This window comes from Rhodamnia argentea, chromosome 9 (genome assembly GCF_020921035.1).
Source record: "Rhodamnia argentea isolate NSW1041297 chromosome 9, ASM2092103v1, whole genome shotgun sequence".
In the NCBI taxonomy this organism is placed as follows: Eukaryota; Viridiplantae; Streptophyta; class Magnoliopsida; order Myrtales; family Myrtaceae; genus Rhodamnia; species Rhodamnia argentea.
The window spans coordinates 15761128-15787214 of NC_063158.1; the positions used below are offsets into that span (position 1 = coordinate 15761128).

Here is a 26087-nt window from a genome sequence, read left to right on the forward strand (position 1 = left end):
AACAGAGTAATCTTTGGTCGATATATGGTCAAATATGTCGACAATTCTATTAGGTATTGATGCCCACAACAATACTTAGCTTTCTTGAAATTGCGTGAAAATTTTCACATCTCTTAATTATGGTAAATAACGAATTGTTTATGGTTTGAGATGGTTAAGATTATATCCATTTCATAGACTCGAGGGAAAATTGTTTAAGAAGTCATAAACATATTGCACTTTTGTTAATTTAGCCTTAAATAATTCGATTTTGCCAATGAGTCTTAAACTTTTTCATATTTTGCCAATTGAATTCATCCGCTCAATTTTGACGGAAACGTAGATGCCAACGGTCCTATATGGTATGGCCGATCATGACAAAGACAATTGCTAATAGTATTTAACATTTTTTGTCTAATTCTTTTATTTATTCTTTTTTTCTCTTTTCCTTCTTTTTTTTTTCTCTCCCCCCCTCCCCCCCGGGCAAGTCATCGCTAGGCGTTGTTAATAGCTGGTGGAGGTCATTGGCCTTAGGCAAAGGTTGCCCTCATTGGCCTTGAGGGACACTCGAGCTTGGGTTGGCAAGGGCCACGCTCGTTGGATCAACCGAGGGCAGCCTTTGCACGGGCGGGTGTGGGCTGCCCTTACTTGGGCTGGCAAGGGCAACTCTTGCCCTTGTCGATTTGACGAGCCTCACTTGATCCAATGAGGGCCATTGTTTGAGGCCTACGGAGGGAAAAATGGAAAGAAATAAAAAAAAAGAATAAAAAAATAAAAAAGGGAGACATAAGAAAATAAATGAATAAATTAATAAGTTGAAAAAATGATATTTGTTAAAAATTATCTATGTCAACATCAGCAGTGCCATATAAGACAGCTAGAGTCCATATTAGCAATTTCTTGCCAAAATTGGACGATGCACTAAATTTGTAAATATAAAAAGGTTTAGAACTCAATTAATAAAATTAAATAATTTAGGACTCAATTGACAAAGCTGCAATATGTCTAGGTTTTTTGGATAATTTTCCCTAGACCCAAGTGTATTGCCCCGCTTTAGCCAAAATATCCGATCCTTGATTTTTCAATTCAGTCCATTAATATTGATCTCATCAGAAAGCACTCATTACAAGTTTTATTACGTAGATATCACGTAAACGGGGCATTGGATGCTCGAGACACGACCCCAAGAATACTATGTATAAGCACCTTTAGAAGCATGCTCCTCAAGATGAGGAACATGGTCCTTGCCCAGGTGAAGTTGCATAGAAGAACATCAACTTTGTGATGATGTTTAGTCACAAGGGTAAGGAGGGGATATGGTTGAGAATTGCATCTACGATTTGGTAGTAGAAAAAAAAAAAGTGTCAACAATCACCGTAGATAATTTTAGTTTGAATGAAGTTACCATTGGTCCTTTGAAAGAAATTTTTTTAAAAGAAAGGTTATGGACCTTAAATAGTGATTTTTTTGTGTGTAAGATGTAAATAGAGCTAATAGTTTAAAAAGATGGAGTTAGAAAGTCTCCACATAGTAACTAAAACAATATTTGTCTAAGAAGGACTAATTTTTCGGTAGGGTGAAGTTCTACCTCTTTTATATTTACGCACGTTAGCCAAAATAATATGGATGTCTATCGACTTGTTTTGAAACTGCCTACGGTTGCACTCTATCCAAATGCCATATGTTGTTGCTAGAAAGGATACCTTGAGGAGTCTTGCCACCATGTCTTTTCCATTTGTTGCTCTAACCATCCATTGAAGTTCCTCATTCCATCCTTGTATAAGGATACTGCACCGTATGCTAAGTAGTACCGACACTCACACATGACATGCAACATGACACGACACGATACGCCGACATGTCATTTATCAAAAAATAAAGAATTTCGACATGTTGGGATACGTTGTATATTAAATATATACTTTTGTATAGACATGATAAATTATCATGTGGCGGTGAGTTTATTCTTCTTCTTCTTCTTCTTCTTCTTTTTACGAATTAACGATTAATTTTTTTTTTGCTGGTTGAATATATTAATTTTGAGGTGGCTGGATATATGACTTAATTATAGATTTTTTTGATAAATTTATATTTGATTCCTAATTTATTGAAAATGCTTAAAATTGACCTTGTGCGTGTCGAAATGTCTCTTCGGGATCTTGGACTTGTGTATAGCTAGCATGTCTGGATCGCCAATGATGTGTCGGTTGCATGTGAGAGTGTGGGAGTGTCGAACACGATACGAAGACCCCCCAAGAGTTTTGGTGCTTCCTAGGCCATATATGCTGCCTATCCACTCACATTGGAAGAATAAATGTCTTCTTTCTTATATACTAATCCTACAAAAGTTACGCCGGATATCAACCAAAGCCATCCATTAGCCGACGATCTCTGCTGTTGGTAGTCTTTTTCTGCAAACAAGCTAGCTAATAAAATTATGTTTGCTATTGCTATTAGTCCAAATTAGGTTATACCACTCCACAACCTGTCTCACATGTTTGAGTTCATCATAGATTTCTCAACAATAGTACCCTGAGTTATGGATAATAGAGGTTAAAATCGGTCGAAATTTAAGAAGACTATGCCGACTCCAAACTATACTACCCCTAATGTTGATCTACATAATTGGAGTGACTCTGCATTGGTGTTGTGAACCCATATACTCCAAAGAGAAGAGGACGGGTGATTGATGAGGCTCCACAACATTCGAGCTAACAATACTTTATTCCATATGTTTAAATTGAACAATCATAATCCCCTTTCCTTTTTAGGTGAGCAAATTACTTGCCATGCCACCTTGTGCGATTCATGATTTACTATATTGCTTGTCCACATAATACTTTATTCAATATGTTTGCTAGTACCCCTTAAATAGGAGAAAATATTCAATGGTTTGTTACCGCCACGTCAATTATTGATGTGGCATTAATTTTTCTTTCATATCCACTTAAAAATTGACATAGGTCTTGAATTAAAATTTAAAAAATTGACGCGAAATTTCTAGATTTCCTTTCTCCGGCTTCATCTTCTTCGTTTGTCCGCTTCGCCATGGCCAGGACGCTTGGGGGTTATCCAGATTTGGCCGTCAACAGCCGTCGGTGTCACCATGGGCGACCCTATCTTCCTCCATTGTCCCCTCGTGGTTGACCTCGTTGACGGCCGAGCCACCGCCTCCATCATCATAGTGGAGCGCAATCGTTTTTCGTCCACATCAAGACTGGAATCGTGCCTCCAGATCTAGTCTTGCCACGCCACAGGCGAAGAAGAGATCTCTAAGGCCATGGATAAAGCTTGGACATAGCTCAAAATCAAGAAGAATAGCAGAGGAAGCCATCTTCTTGCAATCATCCCTTGAAGTTGGCTCGTGGTCAGACATGTCGATGGGTGAGGGTAAAATCTTGAAGGCCATGGACAAAGCTCAAATATCAAGATATGTCGTCCCTTACATTTGGCTCGTGGTCGTCCCCATCAATCATAGATAAACAATGCTAACGACGGCCATGGACAAGGGCCGATGATTTCGGTCATGGATGGCGAGCATCAATGACCATGGCGGAGGAATGCTCATGAGCTGACGCCAACAGCCATGGACCACCAAATATGAAAAACAGTACGGTCACTGGGACGAGCGACACCAAACAATTGGACGGCCAGCAGCTTCGTCAGCCGTGGCCACTCATCCGAGGTCAAGTAGCTGGCCATGGACAAAGGAGGAAGACTAAACCAGACAAGAAATTCCACATAATTTAATTTTAATTTAATTCAATACACTAGTCAATTTTTAAGTGGACGTAAAAAACAATATTCACCACATCATTACTGATATGGAAGTCGCAAACCCCTGAATATTTTTGCCTTAAATAGTGATTTTTTTTTTTCATATGAGTAACATGGCTCATATGGTAAACTTGATTGCAAGAGATGGTTTGACCGAGGTACATGATTATGTTGTGCATATTACAAATGTGGTTAGGTATGTGGTGTGTTCTCCCAAGAGAGTGCTTAATTTGGATCCCGATCCTTTACCGGATGCATCTCTCGATAGTCCGTATGTGCTATATTGCCATTTCGGTTCGCGCGTCATTAATTCTTTTTAGTGCGTATAATATATGAAGCTGGAGTTGAGGCCGATAGACAACGAGTCAAATTTTAAATTAATTCTTTGTTTAATTTGATATATTTTATTACGAACAAATCTTACATATGATAGATTCGGTCGTTCTATCTCGTCAGTGTTGGGCAGCTAGGGGGAAGATGGCTAAGGCAATGCTATATGACTAGGATGAGGAGAGACGGCTAACGTTGATGCCGCCACCCCAACCACCAATTACAGCAGCATCCATTGGGCCGCACGATGATGATCCACTTGGGACTATTCAGCCGACCTAGGGGACTACTCGAGCTCATCCAATTGGTGATGTCGTCCCCTACCCCTTAGAATATCATAAGATAGATTTCAAGCTGGGGTTCACTCTAGGGTTCGGCCGGGCAGATTTCACTGCGGGGTTCACTCGGTTTGTTGGCCCATTTCACGGGGGATTCACTTTTCAACAACTGTAGACTCCGGATATTTCTTCAGCCGCATACGAATTCGATTTTCATCCTCCTTTCTCATATATTCCTACAGTAGGATATGTACCGTCCGACCGTGGCATATTTTCTCACTTTGATGATACATCCGGATTACAAGATATGCCTTCATCATCTACACATGCTACTCATCCGGATCCTCGTCCTCATCGGTACAATACTAGACTTGCTAAACAATGGAGACAACTTGATTGTGGAACATGAGGTTATGTAGGAAGACGACATCATTAGTAGATGTAATCGCGGTTAACGATTGTTATCTATTATAAAAATTCCATGTTTTTCATATATCTTACCACTATTATTTTATTAATATTTTTAATTAATTACATAAATACAATATTATTTATTAATTATATATCTTAATTAATTATTGATAATTATGTTATAAAAATAAGCTTCAACAGATTGCTTTCTATTACGGATAGCTCTGGAACTGTTATAACCGAACCATCACGGGTGCATGCTCACATTGTCGCCTACTATAAGGAGCTATTGTCCTCCTCAAGTTCTGCATCTCGGCCTTCTATCCAAGATATCGAGTCGGTGATTGAACACCCCTTGAGTCACGATCAGATTTCCTCTTTAGCTCGCCCTGTTTTCGCTAGTGAGATTCGTGCTACGCTATTTTCTCGAGCTACCGGCAAAGCCCCGGGACCAGACGGGTTTAATGTGGAATTCTTTAAGGCTGTGTGGGACATTATTGGTCAATCGGTTGTCCTCGCAATCCAGGACTTCTTCAACACGGGTTGCCTACTTCGGGAAGTCAATGCCACCATTCTTTCGTTGGTTCCTAAAGTCCCAAATGCTAGTGTTATGACTGATTTCAGACCCATTGCTTGCTGCAACATAATCTACAAATGCATCACCAAGATTATGGCTAATAGGATCCGTGGGGTTCTTTCTTCTGTTATTAGTCCGATGCAAAATGCTTTCGTCAAAGGCGATCGTATCGGTGACAACACCCTTTTTGGTACGGGAGCTGTTTAGTGGCTTCCATCACGACCCTTACTTGCCAAAATGTGCTATTAAGGTGGATTTCAGAAAAGCGTATGACACCGTCGATTGGGAATTCCTCCGACTAGTCTTGCACACTTTTGGGTTCCCGGTTGGCTTTATCAACCTTATTATGACTTGTGTCACGACTCCTAAGTTCTCCATCTCCATCAACGGAGAGCTTCATGGATTTTTCGCTAGTGGTAGAGGACTGCGCCAAGGGGACCCAATGTCGGCTTACTTGTTCACACTTGTAATGGAGATCTTCACTGGAATTATCAACCTCCAAACTCGACAACCCGACTTCAAGTTCTATTGGAGATGTAAAGCCACTCGACTTTCCCACCTCTTCTTCGCAGATGATGTACTTGTCTTCATCGAAGCTAATAGTAACTCGGTTGCTCTTATTAAAGCGGGACTGGATAGGTTTTCCGATTGGTCCGGACTTAGACCGAACATGAGTAAAAGTGAACTTTTCTGCTCGGGTGGCTCGCCCCAACTTCGGTACCACTTACTTTCTCTGCTGGGTTTTCGGGAAGGAGTTTTGCCCATCCGTTATCGGGGAGTTCCACTCATATCCAACCGACTTAGCAAAGGAGATTGCATTTCTCTGGTTAATACTATCACAGCTAGAGCTCATTCGTGGACGCAGCGATTCCTCTCCTTTGCGGGACGTCTCTTGCTAGTAAAGACTGTACTTCATGCAACCTAGGTTTTTTGGGCTAGTGTCTTTATTCTTTCAAAGTCTGTTTTGCTTCGTATTGAGCAAATTCTAAGGCAATTCCTCTGGAAAGACCCGGAGCTAGGCACCGGAGGGGTGAAGGTATCATGGGATAAGGCGTGTTTACCTAAAGAGGAGGGAGGCCTTGGCATCCGGAGGCTCTCGGATTGTAACAAAGCGGCAATGCTTAAACATATATGGATCCTTTTCACGGATAAAGAATCCATTTGGTGTAAGTGGATACACTCGAACTTCCTCAAGTATAAGAGCTTTTGGGTTATTACGAGACCGACTCTATGCTCTTGGTCTTGGAAAAAGATCCTTGATCTTAGAAAGGATAGTGAGCATCTCTTCCATTGGCGAGTTAGCAGAGGTAATTTATCATTCTGGTTTGATTCATGGCATACGAAGGGTCCTTTGTACAAATTGTTCTCTGACCTGGATATATATCGGTCCGGTATATCTCGAAAGGCCACGGTTCGGGATTTCCTAACTACAACTCACTTCCCCTCGAGGGTGAACACCGTCATGGGAGCTTGGTTTGACCCTATGCCGTCCATCACCCTCGAGAGCCAATAGGATACCCTAATCTCGCTCGGACATTCCTCCGGTGTCTTCTCCTCGGCTTCGGCTTGGGATCTTTTTCGGCGCAAGGGACAGGTCGTTCAATGGCACTCGTTCATATAGGATCGTCATCTTGCTCCATGGTATTCCTTCATTCTATGGCTTATTACCCTTAACAGACTACCCACCCGGGTCATCCTCCTTGCCTATCATCGTATTGTAGAAGGTCTATGTGGTTTTTGTAATTATCGCCCTGACTCTATTGGCCATTTATTTTTTGGTTGTAGTATTACAAATGCTCTTGCTCTGTTTTGGTCGGCTAAGTGCAACTTTGCTTGGCATAATGCTTCTTGGCAAGACAACCTTAGGTGGGTGATGAAGCACTTTCGGGGCCACCTTTTTTATCAATGCATTGCAAGATTCTCATTTGGCGCTCTTTGCCACGTGATTTGGACGGAATGGAATCACATCCTATTCCGCAACAAGCAACTTAATTTGACTGCCATCAAGGAATGTCTTCAGAAGGTGGTCAAGGATAAGGCTACCACCTTTAGGCGTGTTGACGACACCCCCAGAAATCGAAGAATGCAGATTTCTTGGGGCATCTCCTCCGCGATTTTTGATTGATTTTTGGGAAGTTTTGTCCTTCCTGTTATTATTTTGGACCACTGTGCTTGGTCCGCTTTATCTTATATAGCTACTTGCGTCACTCTTGTACAGGTTCTTGTATAGTCCCCACAGTTTGGTCTCGGTTGATGGCCTCTCTGTGGCTCTTGTCTTGTTAGACTTTTTCTACCCGAGCTGTCCTTACGCTTTTAGCGACACTCCGGTGGTGTGCGGCGGAGGTTTGTTTTGTAATCTGCGCTTTACTCAATATATATCTTACCTTTACCAAAACAAAAAAAAAGCTTCAAAAGAAAAAATTTATTTCTTTACAAAAAAATAAAAAAAAATTATAAATAAAATAAATGTTATAAAAAAACGTAAAAAAATATGAATTTTTTTTTAAAAAAAAGTTTGGCTCCGCAGTGCAACTACCGACCGTGCCTTGCTGGGCGATCGAACTGTTGAGCTACACCTAAAATGGCAAAAAAAAAAAAAACCTATTTTGGTAATTTTTCTTATCCTATTTTGAAAAAAAGCCCGAGAAAGCGTATGGGATCTATTACTTCAAAGGTTGGTGAAGATAAAGACCAAAATCGATCCCAGTAATTTCTTCAAAAGTGAATAGAGCATCCCGGTTCTTCCTAGCTAAAAAGGTAGTGAAGTGCCCAACAAATAAAAATTGCATTTCTGTTGGTCCTTCACAACAGACACTTCATTAGCTGAGAGGATTTTAAGTTTGTATGGTGAACAAAGTAGAATTTGCGAATGAGAATAAAAGTGAAAATGGGTCTTCATTCTTGTTTCTTGGGCTTTTTTTATTTGCTAGTAGTAGGGGTGAGTATGGTATTGGTGGGCGGTTCCCACCCTAGAATAGGGAACCGCCCATTAAGAACCGATTTTGAAAAATTGAAATCAAGAACTACCTGTAAATTCCATGGATCCACTCGGGAACTAGACCGCTGGTCCAATTTGGTTTCTTGGTGGGTCCATGAAACCGGTCCCACCAAGCTTCACCGACCAAATGGAGATTGAAAATTATGGATTTGGTGGGTAGATTTTTTTTCTTTTTGTTGTTGTTGAAGATTTGGTGAGTAGATTGAAGATTAGGTATTCAAACTTATAGCAAATGGAGATTATTGAGAGGGAGAGAGGAAGGTGATGAATGACCGGAGGCATGACCATGAATGGATGGGAGTTGAGGCTATGAATCGATATGAGTCGAGAGACGAAGATGGGAGACTGAGACCAAAAGACCAAAGTGAGAGTGAGAGATTGAGCGTCTAAAAGAAACTTTACACGGATGGCTGCATACATCATTGATTTTGAGACCACTGTATGGTTATATTCTTCAAATCAAAGATGAATAAGGCGGCTTATCGAAAATTTCTTTTCTGCGAAGAGAATATGGTCTATCTTTCTTTTGTTTGGTACATTAGTGGTGAAAAAGAATAAATATAATATTCGGGTTTATAGTTGGTGTAACAATATCCGTACATATTAACCTTTAGATGAGTGATGTGTGTTATAGATATTTGGGCAACGAAATTCTTTCGCAAATCAACCATGTTTGTAATATTTGACACCGATGGCAAGCCTGATAATTGATGGGTTGGGCCAAGTGATGCAGAATGTATTAGTAGTGCGTTTCTAGATTGATTGGATAGGTAGAAATCCAATCGGAAGGCGAAACGGTGATCTGTCAAGAACCGGCGGACCGGGTCGACGACATCGAATCGGGCTCAAATTCGGTCAGCTGAAGCGTAATCTTCAGCCTTTGGCCATGATTAACGATGGATTTTAGCAATTTGGGATCGTCCGGATGGGTTTTCCTATTTTTCCTAGTATATTCGGGATTTATTTTACTATTAATGGTAGTTTTGTAATTTTGGATTTTGATGTTTAGAATCCTACTAGGGTTAGGTTTAGGGTTAACACCCTATAAAAGGTGTTATTATAACGTTTTTTAGAATAATGATTGATTATTGAATTTTGAGATTTTTTCCTAAGCAATATTTGCTAGAATTCACGTGCTAAGCACTGTGTCACTAAGTCTACCTCGAGACCAAACCATTAGAAGCCCTAGCAACGCCCAACCGTTCGCTGATCATGTTTATTCTCAGTGGACCTAAAAAGAGTTAAGAAAATATAGTTTTACAACCAGGGTTAAACTACTAGCAGAAATACACCTGTGATTTTGATTTCCGCAGAGGATAAGTGTACTGTTTCATAGTACTGACATTGGCAAACTTATATCACAAATTAAGTAGCATCTTACATTGACGTCTATTTTAGTTTAAATTTTGCTTTTCGTAAAGGCTGTTTATGCATAGAAAGAAATACAAAGGGCTTAACTTGCACGTGAACTCTAATACGAATTTAGGGTATACGACACAATTTCGCGAAAGCGACTTTAGTTGAAAAATACTGTTCTCTGACCAAATATCAGATTTGGAAATGATATCATTTAGTATATCTTCGGAAGACAGGGGTCCAACTAATTGCATCAAGGGGGAAAGAAGATGACGAAAAAGAAGAAGCTGACCTTATTATTCTGGCATTTCATCTTTGATTCGGTCATGGAAATGAATGGCCTTGTCGCTTACAACTTGCTTCGATGTGTCAAGGTTGAAGTTGCCAATTATGCAGAAAAGTTATGTATATGCAAGAATGGTTGTCGATGGACTACCAAACTGTCAAATAAGGTATTAGTAATTCTTCACTTGCCGATCAATTAATCGGTTGCCAGTTCACCAGTCTAGTTGCCATTTCGAAGCTAACCAATGGTGGGCTATTCTTAGCAATTTTCCTTGGATATTTGTTGAACTCCATAAATGGTTATTTACTAGTCAAGGTTGGTGGATGAATTTTGGAAGGTGAACAATGTTGGATAGTCAGATTTTCAAGTCTTTATGTGATTGTTGCATTCTTAGTTCCTAGGTCTTCATGAGTCTTAATTGTGCCATAGGTTTCAAGGGTAAAAGTTGTAGTTTCTAGGTATTTTATTGCAATTTCTGGTTCCTAGGAATTTAATGTGTTTTCTAGTTCCTATGTCTTTATTAGATGGGTAATTCCGGTGTCTTTAATGTTTAGTCTATTCCTATGTATTGGTCTCTCTATAAGAAAAGGCGAATCCTCATTTGTAAGTAGTGAAGATTTGATAAATGGGAACATATGAGATTTTCTTTTATTTGAAGGAATATATTTTGAGAGTGGATAACTCATATATTGGCTTCTTTATCATTGAAAAGTGGATTACTCCTCGGTGGTGAGTCAAAAAGCCCTATATCCTCGATTGGTGGTAATCCTTTAGGCCTTATTGATGAGCTTTTTTATCCCGAAGTCCTATATCCTTGTCGGGTGATTATTCTTTTAAACCTTTGTGGTAAACTTCGTCGATCCCGATCTGTATCCTTGGCTAGTAGTGTGTCCTTTATGCCTTGATGGCGATCGAAGTTATCCTACATTTGCATTCAATCATCGACATCCATCCCCACGTACTATGTTCAGCCCTCAATTCCTTCCTTGATCACTCAAAAAGCATTTCCCATCCCGCACACGCATCACAAAGGTTCTTCTTTAGCTACAACATTAATAATACAATAGTATTTCATCACGTCGAAGGTGGATTTACACAAATTGAGCAAGAAAATCTAATCACAATCTGAGATTACAAGAGATAGCTTGAAAAATATTTTCAACGAACAAAACCGATCAACTCATGGACCTCGGTCACACGAACATTATCTTGTAATTCGAGCTAATTTCGACATTATTTAACCATCGAATTTTCGTCGGACGATGTAGCCCTCTTTCCCCTCTTCTTTTTTCCTCTCCACATGCTTTTTGACTTTTCTTTTTCATATTGTTTTACCTTCGCCCCACAAAAAGGTGGACCCATTCAACAGGATGTGCTGTAATCATCAAAGACGCGAATGGTGTCACGCGTAGACATATGAAATGTGAATGATAGGAATGGCAGATAGGTTTGCTTGAGATTGCTTTCTCACACGGCTAATTGCATCTAGTACTAGTGGTGACACGTATGGAAATGAGACTCTTGAGCTCTAAAAGATCATAGGGAGAGATTATGATTAACAACAATTTGTGAGTCACCTAGATGTAAGAATGAGATGGAGGTCAATTGATGTGATATCAATCAACATTTTTCGACGTGGGTATCCTAAAAATTCACGATTTCAGTAGTAGGCCAGAAAAGAAAAAACATATACACCTGATATAATGGAATAAAAATTGAGAATGTCTTCCTCTGAGATTTTGAGTTAGTCAAATGATGATGACTAGCAGAGGTATTTACAGTCCTTATGTACGCATTGCAACTAACACTATAATTGATGTGTACACTCCTCTGTGTGAAATCCCAAAGGCTATAAAACCTAGGGGCGAGCAAATTGGACTGCCTGAATCGGGATTGGTGGTCCGGTTTCCAGTTCTAGAAGGCGGCAGTCCGGTTCGCGGTTATTAAAATTAGAACCAATAGCCGGGCGGTCAGGTTCCCGGTTTTAGGGATCGGACCGGACAGGTTGAATTTTTTTTTTTAATTTTTAAAAGTAATCCTAAACAGATTTAGGGTTATGATGAGGCCTGACAGACATCATAGCTCAACGTATGGATACTGGGAAGCTGGCTTATCTATGTTCACAGAAAAGCAGAACTATAATGACTTGTTAATTCAAAATATTCCGCAGCCATGTTCTCCGGCTTCCACGACCGTGCAAGTGAAACCTCCATGTAAAGTTTCTACTTCAATTGGCTATGGTCCAAGAGGTCAGAAACCTGGGGTAGCTGCATCCAGGGAAAAGCAGAAATACAGTGACTTGCCAATTCAAAATATTCGGCAGCCATTTTCTCAAGCTACCACGAGTGCGCAAGGAAAACCTCCATCTGAAGTTTCTACTTTAGTGCGCCATGGTCCAAGAGGTCCGAAAGCTGGGTTTATTGGCTCTTTAGAACTGCCTGGGAATCGGATGGGACCGTCGGTCCGGTCTGGTTCTCGGTCCCCGAGTGGCCGGTCCAGTCTTCGGTTCCGGAAAATGGGAACCGGGACCACGGGTCTAGTTCTCGATTCTTGAGGAGAACCGGACCGGTTCGAAAACCAATCACCCCTAATAAAAATCACTTGAGCCGCCTTTGGCGTAGCATTTTCAAAGAGATTTGGATCTTCAAAGGCCCTTAGAGACAAAGTTTTCAGTGTTTGGTAACACAATCTCAGACGCCTTTAGTCCGAGTTTTGAGCTTTAAGCATTCTAAAAATGCTACTTCAAGGGTTTAATGAATTGCTTTTTTATCCATTCTTACCGTCACTAATGTTTGATATTCGTGTTTTGCCCTTGCTATTACTCTAGACACAATGTTCATCGCCTCCCTCAGACAGAGGCGGCAGTGTCTCCCATATCTAGCTCGTCGAGGGTTGCACAACGTCGAGCTTCGTCAAGGTTCGCCCAACGCAGACAAGCTTCGCCCAGATGAAATCCTTTCTAACCTTGGGCCAAGGGTTGACGATGATCGCGCGACAAGGGGCGTTGCGGGACGGGGTCGAGGAGGTGGCAAGGGTGGCGACAGCGGACAAGAGGAAGTTCGGATGGTGGGGATCGTGTGGCCAAAGTTGCTTTTGAAAGTGTATTACCCAAAAATATTTGCATTAAGTAAAATACATTAATGAGAAAGTCATTTTGTCTAGATGCAAAGCAATTCTTCGAAAGCTCTCTCAAACGCACCAAATATAGTACCCTTAAGACCTTCCGCCGTATTTCGAAATCTTGATCCACCGACTGCTAGTAGAGCATGTTTTCTCTAGTCAAGAACGATGTGGCCTTAAGGAAATGTCAAGAAACCAGCTAAGTTCAAATGGAGAGATTCGAGTAGAAAAGGAAAACCAATCTGTATGCGCATGGGACGAGTGATCCATCTAAGGACGCTCCATAGTTCAATTCCCCATTGTATCATATTATACCCGAATTCATTTTGTCGTAGTTCCTATGCAAAATGTGGTACCAAAGATACGTGAGGATTTTCAAATGAACAGTTATTTGTGTGGTAGGTCATTTTGTATAGAAATTACGATAAAATGAATTGGGGCATGATAGGAAATTGGTCCTTGAAAGAGCGTGGAAAAACCCATATAAAACATAGGCGAAAGTCAGAATTGAGCAACCCGCATAGCTAGTGCGAAATATAGGAATATGCTTACATGAGAGCTTGCTTGCTTTTTTTTTTTTTTTACTGTGAGATTGATAGCATTTTGTGAATTACAAAAAAATAGATAACAAATAATTAAAATTATTATAGGGTCCTAGGGTCTACTTTTTTCAAAAATTTGTGACTCACAACATGCTGTTATTCTCTCAGTCACTAGAAAAATTGTTATGCTAGTAAAGTCCCGAAATATATTTTCAAGGTTTTCACCGAAAATTGTAAGGATAAGAGTTCCAGAAGCGCATGTCATTGTGGAAGTACTTGTGTTGAAATATAACGCGGAAGCTAACCAGATCTTGCAAATAAATCAATGCGAAAAGCCACGAGAAATAACGAGGAACAATAAAGGACACCGGAGATTACGTGGTTCGGTCCGAATATCGGTACCTACATCCACGGGAGAGCCAGCAAGAACAATCCACTTAATCGGAGAATCGGAATTACAATCGCTCAATACGCTCGTGTTTCCCGCACCTAGATTATACCCAAACCCAAAGTGTTTACAAATAAAACAATTCAATCGGATATAATAAAAAACTCACGAAGCATAAAACTGAATCGCGTTCAGAACTGCTCGCAACCAAAGAGAGAACCCAAAGAAGAGCGTCGTCCTCTTTCCTCGCGGCGCGAACCTGCGATGCGGCTCTTGTCCTCTCTGTCTCGTCTTTTTCTTGTGCAGCTCTTTTTTTTTTTTTTTTTACCCTTTTTGTTTGGCTCGTCAGAAAAGATAGAGAGACCCGAAACCCTTTTTGTGGCTCATGTCAGGATAAGAACCTAAAAACAAGAAACCTTTTCTTTCTTTTGTTTCTTTATTTTATTTTACTTTTTTCTCTTCTTGGCCCCACACGTACAGCCCAAGTCAAACTGCTTATCGTTTTATTTCTTCAATGGGTGAAATCCAATACTGACCCAAATCAAACTTGGATATATACGATAGTGCCATCTCTCCTCATTAAATGGGTATCGAGTTTAATATACGGATTCAAACGCGAGACAGAAATTTAACAATTCTCCACCTTGGCTCGATGTTTGAAGCCAACTCATAGTGCTTATTATCCATGCTGCTCTCTCAACGCCCCCACGGGCGATCACTCTCTAGAGACGCCAATAGTGCTCAAGCAAAGCTTGAGCTTCGCCAAAGGAATAGGCTTAGTCATCATGTCCGCAGGATTCTCATTTGTCGCTATCTTTTTCACAACAATTTTACCCTTCGCTAAGACATCTCGGATGAAGTGGTACACGATATTGATATGCTTCGTTCGCTCGTGATAAACTGGATTATATGCCGGATAAATCGCACCTTGGTTATCACAGTGTATATCAACACTTTTCTGTTCTAACCCAAAGTCCAAGAGCAAACCTTGCAACCATATCGCCTCTTTCGCTACAAAGGTTAGTGCCATGTACTCCGCCTCGGTCGATGACAAGGCCACGTGGTCCTGTAAGGACGCCTTCCAACTAATCGCACCACCTGCAAGCGTAAACACGTACCCCGCTAATGATCTGCACTCATCCAAGTCACCTGCGTGATCGGAATCCACATACCCCGTGGTCTCACTGCCATAACTGTCCCTTCGGTATACTATACCAACGTCTGCTGTCCCCTTCAAATATCTGAGGATCTATTTCATGACTTCCCAATGAGTTTTACCTGGACGCTTCATATAACGACTAACTACACCGACAGCTTGTGAAATATCGGGCCTAGTGCATACCATAGCATACATAATACTACCCACAGCACTAGAATAAGGAACACGAGACATATGTTCCTCCTCCTCCTCGGTCTGCGGCGATAACTTAAGCGAAAGTTTAAAATGCTTCGCTAATGGAGTACTCAGAGACTTCATTGATTGCATATTAAAACGTGCTACAATCTTCTCAATATATTTCTTTTGAGACAGACGTAATAATCTTGCAGTCCTGTCACGCAAAATCTCCATACCCAATATTTTCTTCGCAGCACCTAAATCTTTCATCTCAAACTCAGCACTTAGCTGCCTCTTCAGCACATCAATATCGGACATATTTTTCATTGCTATCAACATATCATCAACGTATAACAGCAAATATATCAAAGACCCGTCCTCCAATCTCCTAAAATAAACACAGCTATCCATCTGACTTTTTGAATAGTTTTGACTAGCCATGAAAGCATCAAAACGCTTATACCCTTGCCTAGGAGATTGTTTCAGCCCATATAATGATTTCTTTAACAAGCAAACATGATCTTCCTTACCCGGAATAGCAAATCCCTCTAGTTGCCTCATGTAAATCTGCTCCTCCAACTCACCGTGAAGAAACGCCGTTTTTACATCAAGTTGCTCCAACTCGAGATCCTGTGCAGCAACTAAGGCAAGTAAAACACGAATAGAAGTATGCCTTACCACGGGAGAAAACACCTCATTGTAGTCAATGCCCTCTCGCTGGGTATACCCCTTCGCAACAAGCCTCGCCTTGTATCTCGTTGTCTCGACACCGGGAATGCCCTCTTTTCGTTTGTAGACCCATTTACTTCCGACAATCTTCTGGCTCTTGGGTACTTTAACTAACTCCCACGTCTGATTTCGATGGAGTGATTCCATCTCTTCACTCATAGCCCCTAGCCACTGCGACGACTCGGAACTAGCCATCGCCTCGGAGTAAGACGAAGGCTCATCTGTCTCCACTTCATCACCTACGGTCAAAGCATAAGCAATATCCGTATAACCATAACGTACCGGTGGTTTAATTTGCCTTCTTTGTCTCTCTGCGGCTATACTATGCTGCGGCTGTACTGGTTGTTCATTATCACCGATTTCGGGAATTGCGGCCTCATCTGCAGTCTCAACATCCGTTACCTCCGAGGTCTCCGGAGTCTCCACCTGAAGCTCCACCTCACTACTAACACCATGATCTGTCCGCTCTCTTGGTTGTGTCTCCGAACTCCTTTGTTGAAGCATTACGGTCTCGTCGAAGATCACATCTCTGCTGATTAGAAAACCGGGTGAACTGGGATCGGTGCACCACGGCCGGTAGCCTTTCACCCCATGTGCATAACCCGGAAATATGCACTTCTTCGACCTCGGCTCAAGCTTACCATCACTCGCATGAGCATACGCAGGACATCCGAATATTCGTAATCCGGAATAATCAACGGGTTTCCCCGACCATACTTCCTCGGGAGTTTTCCACTCGATAGCAGATGATGGAGATCTATTAATCGGGTAACATGCCATGTTCACTGCTTCGACCCAAAATTCCTTGCCTATTCCGGCATGCGAAAGCATGCTCCGAGCCCGCTCAAGTAAAGTTCTGTTCTTTCGTTCTGCCACGCCATTCTACTGTGGTGTCCTAGGTACTGTGCGGTGTCTTACAATCCCTTCTCTATCGCAGAACTCGGTAAAATCTTTACCACGGAACTCCATGCCGTTATCGGTTCTCGGGCACTTGATTTGTTTGTCTGATTGCTTCTCAATCAATGCCTTAAACTTCTTGAACCGATCAAACACATCGGATTTGTGCTTCGGAAAGTATACCCATACCTTCCTGGAATAATCGTCGATAAATGTCAACATATAACGAGCACCTCCTTTCGAAGGAACCGGAGACGGGCCCCGGACGTCCGAATGAATATATTCTACCGGTTGCTTGGTTGAATGAATACCTGTAGCAAACTTAATCCTGCGTTGCTTCCCAAAGATGCGGTGCTCACATAAGTCTAACTTACTTGTCTTCTGACCCTTTAACAACCCTCTATCACTCAACATCGTCATACCCGCCTCACTCATGTGCCCTAGACGCATATGCCATAAACGAGTTAGATCAGAATCTGACTCACCCGATGAAACTGCAGCAGCTCCTGTCACGGTCTCTCCCAGTAGATGATAGAGAGAACTCACTTTCTTCCCTTTCATCACTGTCATGGCACCTCGAGAGATCTTCAGCACTCCACCTTCAGAAGTGTACTTACACCCGATATCATCGAGTGTCCCCGGAGAAATAAGATTCTTCTTGAGCTCCGGTACATGCCTCATGTCTGTCAATGTGCGAACCACGCCATCGTGCATCCGAATCCGAACTGTCCCTATCCCCACAACCTTACAAGCTGCGTTATTCCCCAACGGAACTCTACCACCATCCGTAGTCCGGTAAGTAGTAAACCAGTTCCTATGAGGCGTCATATGATAAGAACACCCCGAATCTAACACCCATTCATCTCCCGACGAACCTGCGGTCACACACAAGACAGCCTCTGCATCACTAGTGCTCTCTTCAGCAACGTTCGCCACACTGGTTGTGGCTTTCTGCTTATCACCTCTATTTCTCAACTTAGGACAATCTCTCCCGATGTGCCCCTCCTCATGACACTCAAAGCACCTCACGCGTCCCTTGGACTTTCTATGGCGCGACTTAGATCCGCTTTTACCTCTGCTCTCTTTGGACCCTCGTTGTTGCTCTCTACCCCGAATCACTAGTCCTCGCGCTACATCTTGCGCTAGACTGTCATCTCGCAACTTTCTCTGCCACTCTTTAGAAAATAAGGCGGACTTTACCTCTTCCGAGGTAATCGTAGTACGCCCCTGCAATGATGAATCAGTAAAGTGCTCCCATGACTGCGGTAGGGAAGCTAACAACATCATGCCCCGCTCTTCATCATCAAGTGTCTTACCGACGTTCTTCAAATCCATCATGAGTTTATTAAATTCATCTAGATGGGTTTCGATAGACGTACCTTCGATATATCCGAACCGGAACATCCTCTTCAACATATATAAACGATTGTTCAAACCCTTCGTTACATAGAGCGCCTGAAGTTTTGCCCACAATGTTGCGGTATCCTTCTCCTCACCAACCTCTATTAACACTTCATCCGATAAATTCAATAGGATTAAACTTCTAGCTTTCTTCATTACCACATCCTTTTCAGCATCTGTCATCGTTTCGGGCAACTCAGCCTTGCCCTCCAATGCTTCTGCTAAACCTTGAGTTGTCAATAACATCTCCATCTTGAGGCTCCATAACCCAAAGTTGTTCCTCCCGTTAAACTTCTCAATTTCAGCTTTCACTCCAGACATAATTGCAATAACAGGATATCCAGATAATAATCGGACAAGCAAAAGCCCCAAATCACAATCTAGAATATCCGAACCTGGCGCTCCGATACCAATTGTTGAAATATAACGCGGAAGCTAACCAGATCTTGCAAATAAATCAATGCGAAAAGCCACGAGAAATAACAAGGAACAATAAAGGACACCGGAGATTACGTGGTTCGGTCCGAATATCGGTACCTACATCCACGGGAGAGCCAGCAAAAACAATCCACTATAATCGGAGAATCGGAATTACAATCGCTCAATACGCTCGTGTTTCCCGCACCTATATTATACCTAAACCCAAAATGTTTACAAATAAAACAATTCAATCGGATATAATAAAAAACTCACGAAGCATAAAACTGAATCGCGTTCAGAACTGCTCGCAACCAAAGAGAGAACCCAAAGAAGAGCGTCGTCCTCTTTCCTCGCGGCGCGAACCTGCGATGCGGCTCTTGTCCTCTCTGTCTCGTCTTTTTCTTGTGCAACTCTTTTTTTTTTACCCTTTTTGTTTGGCTCGTCAGAAAAGATAGAGAGACCCGAAACCCTTTTTGTGGCTCATGTCAGGATAAGAACCTAAAAACAAGAAACCTTTTCTTTCTTTTGTTTCTTTATTTTATTTTACTTTTTTCTCTTCTTGGCCCCACACGTACAGCCCAAGTCAAACTGCTTATCGTTTTATTTCTTCAATGGGTGAAATCCAATACTGACCCAAATCAAACTTGGATATATACGATAGTGCCATCGCTCCTCATTAAATGGGTATCGAGTTTAATATACGGATTCAAACGCGAGACAGAAATTTAACAACTTGCACGAAATAAAACAAAGGCAATTTCTGCGTGAACGAGATCACAATTATCATCAAGTAAGACAGCTGACCCTCTTACTTTTCGTAAGTTGGCTTTTCCAAGTTTGGACCTGGAATTGTAAGGATAAGAGCTCCAAAATTGCATGTCCATGCTCAAGCATTTATGAGGTAACTGAAACGAGATCACCAGAATCATCAACTAAGAATGTCAACCCTCTTCATTTAGTCTATGTCGGATTTTGTTTTTCAAGATTTGTACTTAGGATTTTCCGGTCAACATTGGAGGTGGCTTGTAAGATCTTCTCATTTCGATTATCATTGACTCTATTTTTTTTTTTTTTTTGAATTCTTAGCCAATCCCATTTCCTATAAAAGGCCTTCATGCAAAACTAATTATCTCACCCAGCAAAAATATTTGAATCAAACCCTAAAATGGGAACTTCATTTCCAAACTCCAAAACTCTTTACCTCTTCTCATTCCTGGCGTTGTTCATAGCTTCATTTTCTTCACATTCTCAAGCCTTTGCAAACGAAACCCTAACCCAATGCCTCATCGACCACTCCCAACCTTCGCACCCGATAACCTCATCCATATACACGCCCACCAACTCTTCTTTCTCGTTCGTTCTTCAATCTTACATACGAAACCTCCGCTTCAACACCTCTGACACGCCGAAACCCACTCTCATCCTCACCGCGCTCCATGAGTCTCATGTGCAAGCCGCCATCGTTTGCGCCCGGAAGCTCTCGGTTGAGATGAAGATCCGAAGTGGAGGCCACGACTACGAGGGCATATCCTACGTCTCCATCTCCTTGCCTTTCTTCATCCTTGACATGCTCAATTTCCGCTCCGTCAATGTCGACATTGAGGCTGAGACGGCATGGGTCCAGGCAGGGGCCACCCTTGGCGAGGTCTACTATGGGATTGCAGCGAAGAGCAAGGTCCATGGCTTTCCCGCCGGGGTTTGCCCCACAGTGGGCTTTGGTGGCCACTTCAGTGGCGGCGGCGGCTATGGCAACATGATGAGGAAGTATGGGCTTTCCGTCATGGGCTTTCCGTCGACAACATAGTTGATGCGCGCATGATCGACATCAATGGGGAAATACTGGATAGGGAATCCATGGGCGAAGACCTATTTTGGGCCATAAGAGGCGGAGGCGGTGCGAGCTTTGGCGTTGTCCTTGCTTACAAGATCAACCTTGTCCGAGTCCCAGAGACGGTGACGGTCTTCCGGGTCCCAAGGATGTGGGAGCAAAACGCGACCGAGGTGGTGTACAAGTGGGAACAAGTGGCGCCCAAACTGCACGAGGATCTCTTCAAAAGGCTGATCATGGACGTGGTCAATGGAACAAACGCGGGAGAGAAAACAATGGGCTTTTTTTCAAATTGCATAAAAAAAAATTTTATTTACCAAATAAGGGGAAAAAAAATTTAATTACCGTTTAGGGGTCCGCTCGGCTTTGTGAGTGCCGAGCAAGACAGCTTTAGTGCAGAGAGAGAGAGCAGAATTCTGCTCTCTCTCTCCACGCTTTAGTGCAGAGCAGAATTCTGCTTTCTGCTCTCTCTCTGCACTAAAGCGTGCAGAGCACTTGGAGAGAGAGAGAGAGCAGAATTCTGCTCTCTCTCTCCATATTCGGTCTTGCTCGGCACTCACAGTGCCGAGCAAGAGATAATGCATGCGGACGGAGCGGACTCTGCTCTCTCTGCATGTTGGCCCCTACCCGCTCGGCAGTAATAGCCGAGTGGGTAGGGGCCCCTACGTCGCCGGCGCCTTTAATCAGGCGCTGGTAGACGACGTGAAAGGTGCTACAGCACCTTTCACGAGTGCTACTGAGCCTTCGGCTCTGCTTAAAGCAAAGCCGAAGGCTCTTCCTTGATAAGCTCATCCACGAAACTTCGTTCTCTCGCATTTCGCTCCTCGAAGCAAGTTCATCGCTCGTTTGCATTTTTGCATTTCGCCTCTCAGAAGCTCATCCCTTTCTACAAATCGCCTCCTCTCAGAAACTCATCTCTCCTCTGCATTTCGCCTCTCTACTGAAGCTCAACTCTCGGAACCTCATCCCTCCTTTGTTGAAGCCTTCTTCACTGAATCTACGATTTTAAGTGATCTGGATATTAAGTGAACAGAGTGTGGAGTCCGCTGGGAGCCCTCCCCTCGCTTTGATTAACTTCGGCGAGATTTGTTCTTAATATCCCGACCAAGTTTTAATCGGATTCTCTAAGACGTCATTTCTTGTTTTCTTCTATATAGCTCACGAAGATTTTCTCATATCCCCCTCTCCTCGGGTGCCTTTATTGATATTAGGGTTTTATTTTATTGCAAATATTTTTGTCATGTTTAAATTAAATTGGGATTTTTTTATTTTTGCAGAAGTTGAGAGAAAAGCAAAACCGACCTTCTTACTAGTTTGAGATAAACCTTGTTATAGTTATTTTTTTACGGTTTCGTAAGTATTGTTTTATTTATTTAATTATTATTTGTAGACCGAATAGTTGTAATCGATCTAAGCTCCCTCTTTCCCGGCAATTGAAGGCTTGAGAAAAATCGTCCGCCAATATATTTTTGTATAACGTGGTTTGTCTTTGTTTATTTAAGTCATGAGCAGTATGGATTCGCTGCCCAAGAGGGGCCTCTAACATTCTTTATTCGAAACAGATTACATAGTTAGAGATTGGCTTCTTTTTGGGGCTTTTTTTAAGATTGCATAAAAAAAAATTATTTACCAAATAAGGGGAAAAAAAACTTAATTACCTTTTAGGGGTATGCTCGGCAGTCTAGGTGCCGGTCCGAAAAATATTTTTTCGGACCGAGAAGCGGGGGCGGGGTTTGACCCGGTCCGAAAAATAATTGTTTAATAATTTCAAAATTCGGATAATAGAAAATTACAAAATACAAAATGGATTAAAAATAAAGAAAAATTATAAAGACTTTCAAAAAAATGAAGGAAAAAAATACTACGAAATTTGAGAAAATGGGAAAATAGCCACAATGAAGTGGCCATAGATTATTTTGGCCCGTAACTTAAAAAAATGACGATTTTGTCCTTTTGGAAAATTATATCCCAAAAAAATTGTAAGAAATCATCAAAATTAGGAAATGGCCACAATCAATCGGCCATGGACGATTGACGATATTTTGGCCGATAACATTTGAAAAATGACGATTTTGCCCTTCCGGCAAATCGTCTCCCAAAAAATTCAAAAAAAAATCTCAAAAATTAGGAAATGGCCACAATCAATCGGCCATGGACGATTGACGATATTTTGGCCGATAACATTTGAAAAATGACGATTTTGCCCCTTCGGCAAATCGTCTCTCAAAAAATTCAAAAAAAAATCTCAAAAATTAGGAAATGGCCACAATTAATCGGCCATGGACGATTGACGATATTTTGGCCGACGAATTTTGAAAAATGACGATTTTGCCCTTCTGGCAAATCGTCTCCCAAAAAATTCAAAAAAAAATCTCAAAAATTAGGGAATGGCCACAATCAACTGGCCATGGACGATTGACGATATTTTGGCCGACGAATTTTGAAAAATGACGATTTTGCCCTTCTGGCAAATCGTCTCCAAAAAATTCAAAAAAAATCTCAAAAATTAGGAAATGGCCACAATCAATCGGCCATGGACGATTGACGGCATTTTGGCCGACGAATTTTGAAAAATGACGATTTTGCCCTTCTGGCAAATTGTCTCCCAAAAAATTCAAAAAAAATCTCAAAAATTAGGAAATGGCCACAATCAATCGGCCATGGACGATTGATGGCATTTTGGCCGACGAATTTTGAAAAATCGATTTTGCCCTTCCGGCAAATTGTCTCCCAAAAAATTCAAAAAAAATCTCAAAAATTAGGAAATGGCCACAATCAATCGGCCATGGACGATTGACGGCATTTTGGCCGACGAATTTTGAAAAATGACGATTTTGCCGTTCTGACAAATTGTCTCCCAAAAAACATTTGATATATTGATCCGGCAAATTGTCTCCCAAATTGTCTCCCAAAATGACGATTTTGCCCTTCTAGCAATCGGCCCTTTGGCCTATACTAAGACATTTATTTTATTTGATATATTGATAGTGGGTATGTTAATTTGATAACGTATATGGGACAATATTTACGGAATTGTAGTTTAGAAATAATTTGTAATTTATTTAAATCTCAGAATGTCGTCTACATTTTTTGCGATTGTGCTACTGGGAGGCACAATAGTACGAACCGAATATGAAATTGATTACGAAGGCGGACAATCTACCATGTTCGGGATGGCAAATATATCGACATTTGATGAGTTACGTATGTCGATTGAGAGCGCTTTGAATATAACAGGAAACCAGTATATTCAAACGGTGGTGTATAGATATCCGTATGTAACACACAATTGTGTTACATATGACATTACGGAGGTGCATGATGATGCCACGATTACGATGATTCAGCAATTTGCACTTCAGGCTGGTGGTACGGGGTTCTTGCGGTTTTATGCAATCGTAGCAGAACATCAATTGAGAGATGATTTCGCGGAGGAAGCTTCGAATGTTGGTGAAGATGATGATGGTCTGCATAATCAGCACGTGCAGGCCGATGATAATGTTGATAATGCTGCTGGCGATGATGATGATAATGCTGATAATGCTGCTGGCGATGATGATGACAATGCTGATAATGCTTCTGCTGCCGATGATGATGATGATGGTGATGAAGAAGATGATCCTTGGATGGACTCCGATGACAATGACGAAGAAGATGTCGGATGTGACAATATGGAGGCTTACTATAATACGCAGTAGACAGCAATCCCATTTTGCCGTTGGTACATCCACCGCCTTATTCGGAGATCGACTTTGACATGATGCAAGACGACACAAGAGCCAAGCCGGGTCGTATGCTATTTGATCCATCAAAAGAATTTGGTGTTGGCATGTTGTTTCCATCACGGGACGCGGTGCGGTTGGCTGCGAAAGAGTACTCCCTTAGGAGAAATCAAAATTTTCGCAGTTATTTGACAAAGAAAGACGAATATGTGATAAGGTGTGGCAATTCAAATGGACCGTGTGGTTGGAGGCTTCGCGCGATTGCTAAATCGGGTGGCATGTTTTGGAAAATAAGTAAATATAATGGGCCACATATATGCGGTTCTCCGCAAATGTCACGGGATCATCGGCACCTTGACCAAAAGTACCTCTGCAGCCAAATAGAAGCAATGGTCGTTGCCCAACCAGATATTAAAATCAAGCCACCGATGGCGGAGATTCAAGATAAGCTGCAATTCGAACCTACTTACCGTAAAACCTGGAAGGCCAAACAAATGGCGATCGCCGGACAATTTGGAGATTGGGATGAATCATACGGTAGGTTGAGGACGTGGATGATCGAAATGAAGAGCCGGAATCCAGGTTCACATTTTGTGATCGATGATCATATCAACCTAGATCAGGGCTGCACAATTTTGAACCGGATGTTTTGGACTTTCAAGCAGACAATTGAAGGCTTCGCAAGTTGTCGTCCCGTGATTTTTGTTGATGATACATTTTTGTACGGAAAATACGAAGGAACCCTCCTTTGTGCGGCCTCCCTTGATGGAAATAATCATATTTTCCCGCTGGCATTTGCTGTAGTCCATCGAGAAAATGTTGATAATTGGACTTGGTTTATGAATGCATTGCGGAGATATGTCACTAGGAGAGATGATATTTATGTAATATCGGACAGACATATCGGTATCCAACGAGCAATGGAGACAGCATGGTGGCGTCCTCCATATGCCCACCATAGATATTGCATTCGGCACATTGCTACAACTACAACAAACATTTCAAAAATGCCGAAGGGAAAAAACTTATTCGGACGGCGAGTAAATTCTCGAATTTGTAAATTTTAAGAAAATACGTATGGAAAAATTTGAGTACAAAGTACTAATTAATGTTGTCATGTACAGCTTACGCGAACCAACGGCGGAAGTTCGACCAATTCATGAGCCAAATTAGAGAGTTTGATCCAGCCACAGCTGCATGGTGCGATCAGATTCCAAGAGAAAAATGGACAAAGGCTTATGATGAAGGGAGGAGATATGGATCGATGACGACAAATTTAGTCGAATCGGTCAACGGGATGCTGAAGGGTTTCCGTGGTCTACCAATAGCAGCCATGGTCGACAAGATATTCTATCGGTTGGTGCACTATTTTGATACGAGAAGAACAATGTATAGGATGTAGAAAGACAACCAATGGAAATATACAGAATTTGCCGGTGTCACGCTCCGGAAGAACGACCAAAAAGCAAATAGGCATGTCGTCACGTGTTTCGACTCTGATAGAGGCGTTTTCGAAGTGACAACTGGACGTGATAGATCCAGAGGTTCAGGGGGCCACAAACACATAGTGCGCCTACACTTGAGAACGTGCCCATGTGGGAAATTTGAAGGATTGAAAATCCCATGTTCACACGTAATGGCGGCATGTCAAGCGTATGGCATTGATTACGAACCATACGTAGATGAATTCTATACTTTAGAGAAAACCCTTC

At 41.8% G+C, this 26087-nt stretch overlaps 1 protein-coding gene and 1 pseudogene across 1 annotated transcript in view; one reads left to right on the forward strand and one right to left on the reverse strand.

Annotated features, from left to right (window-relative positions):
* LOC115726033 (putative F-box protein At1g49610) overlaps positions 1–26087 on the reverse strand; it is a 171779-nt gene that overhangs the window by 44615 nt on the left and 101077 nt on the right. The gene's annotated exons all lie outside the window — the stretch shown is intronic.
* On the forward strand, positions 19977–21682 carry LOC115730280 (annotated as a pseudogene).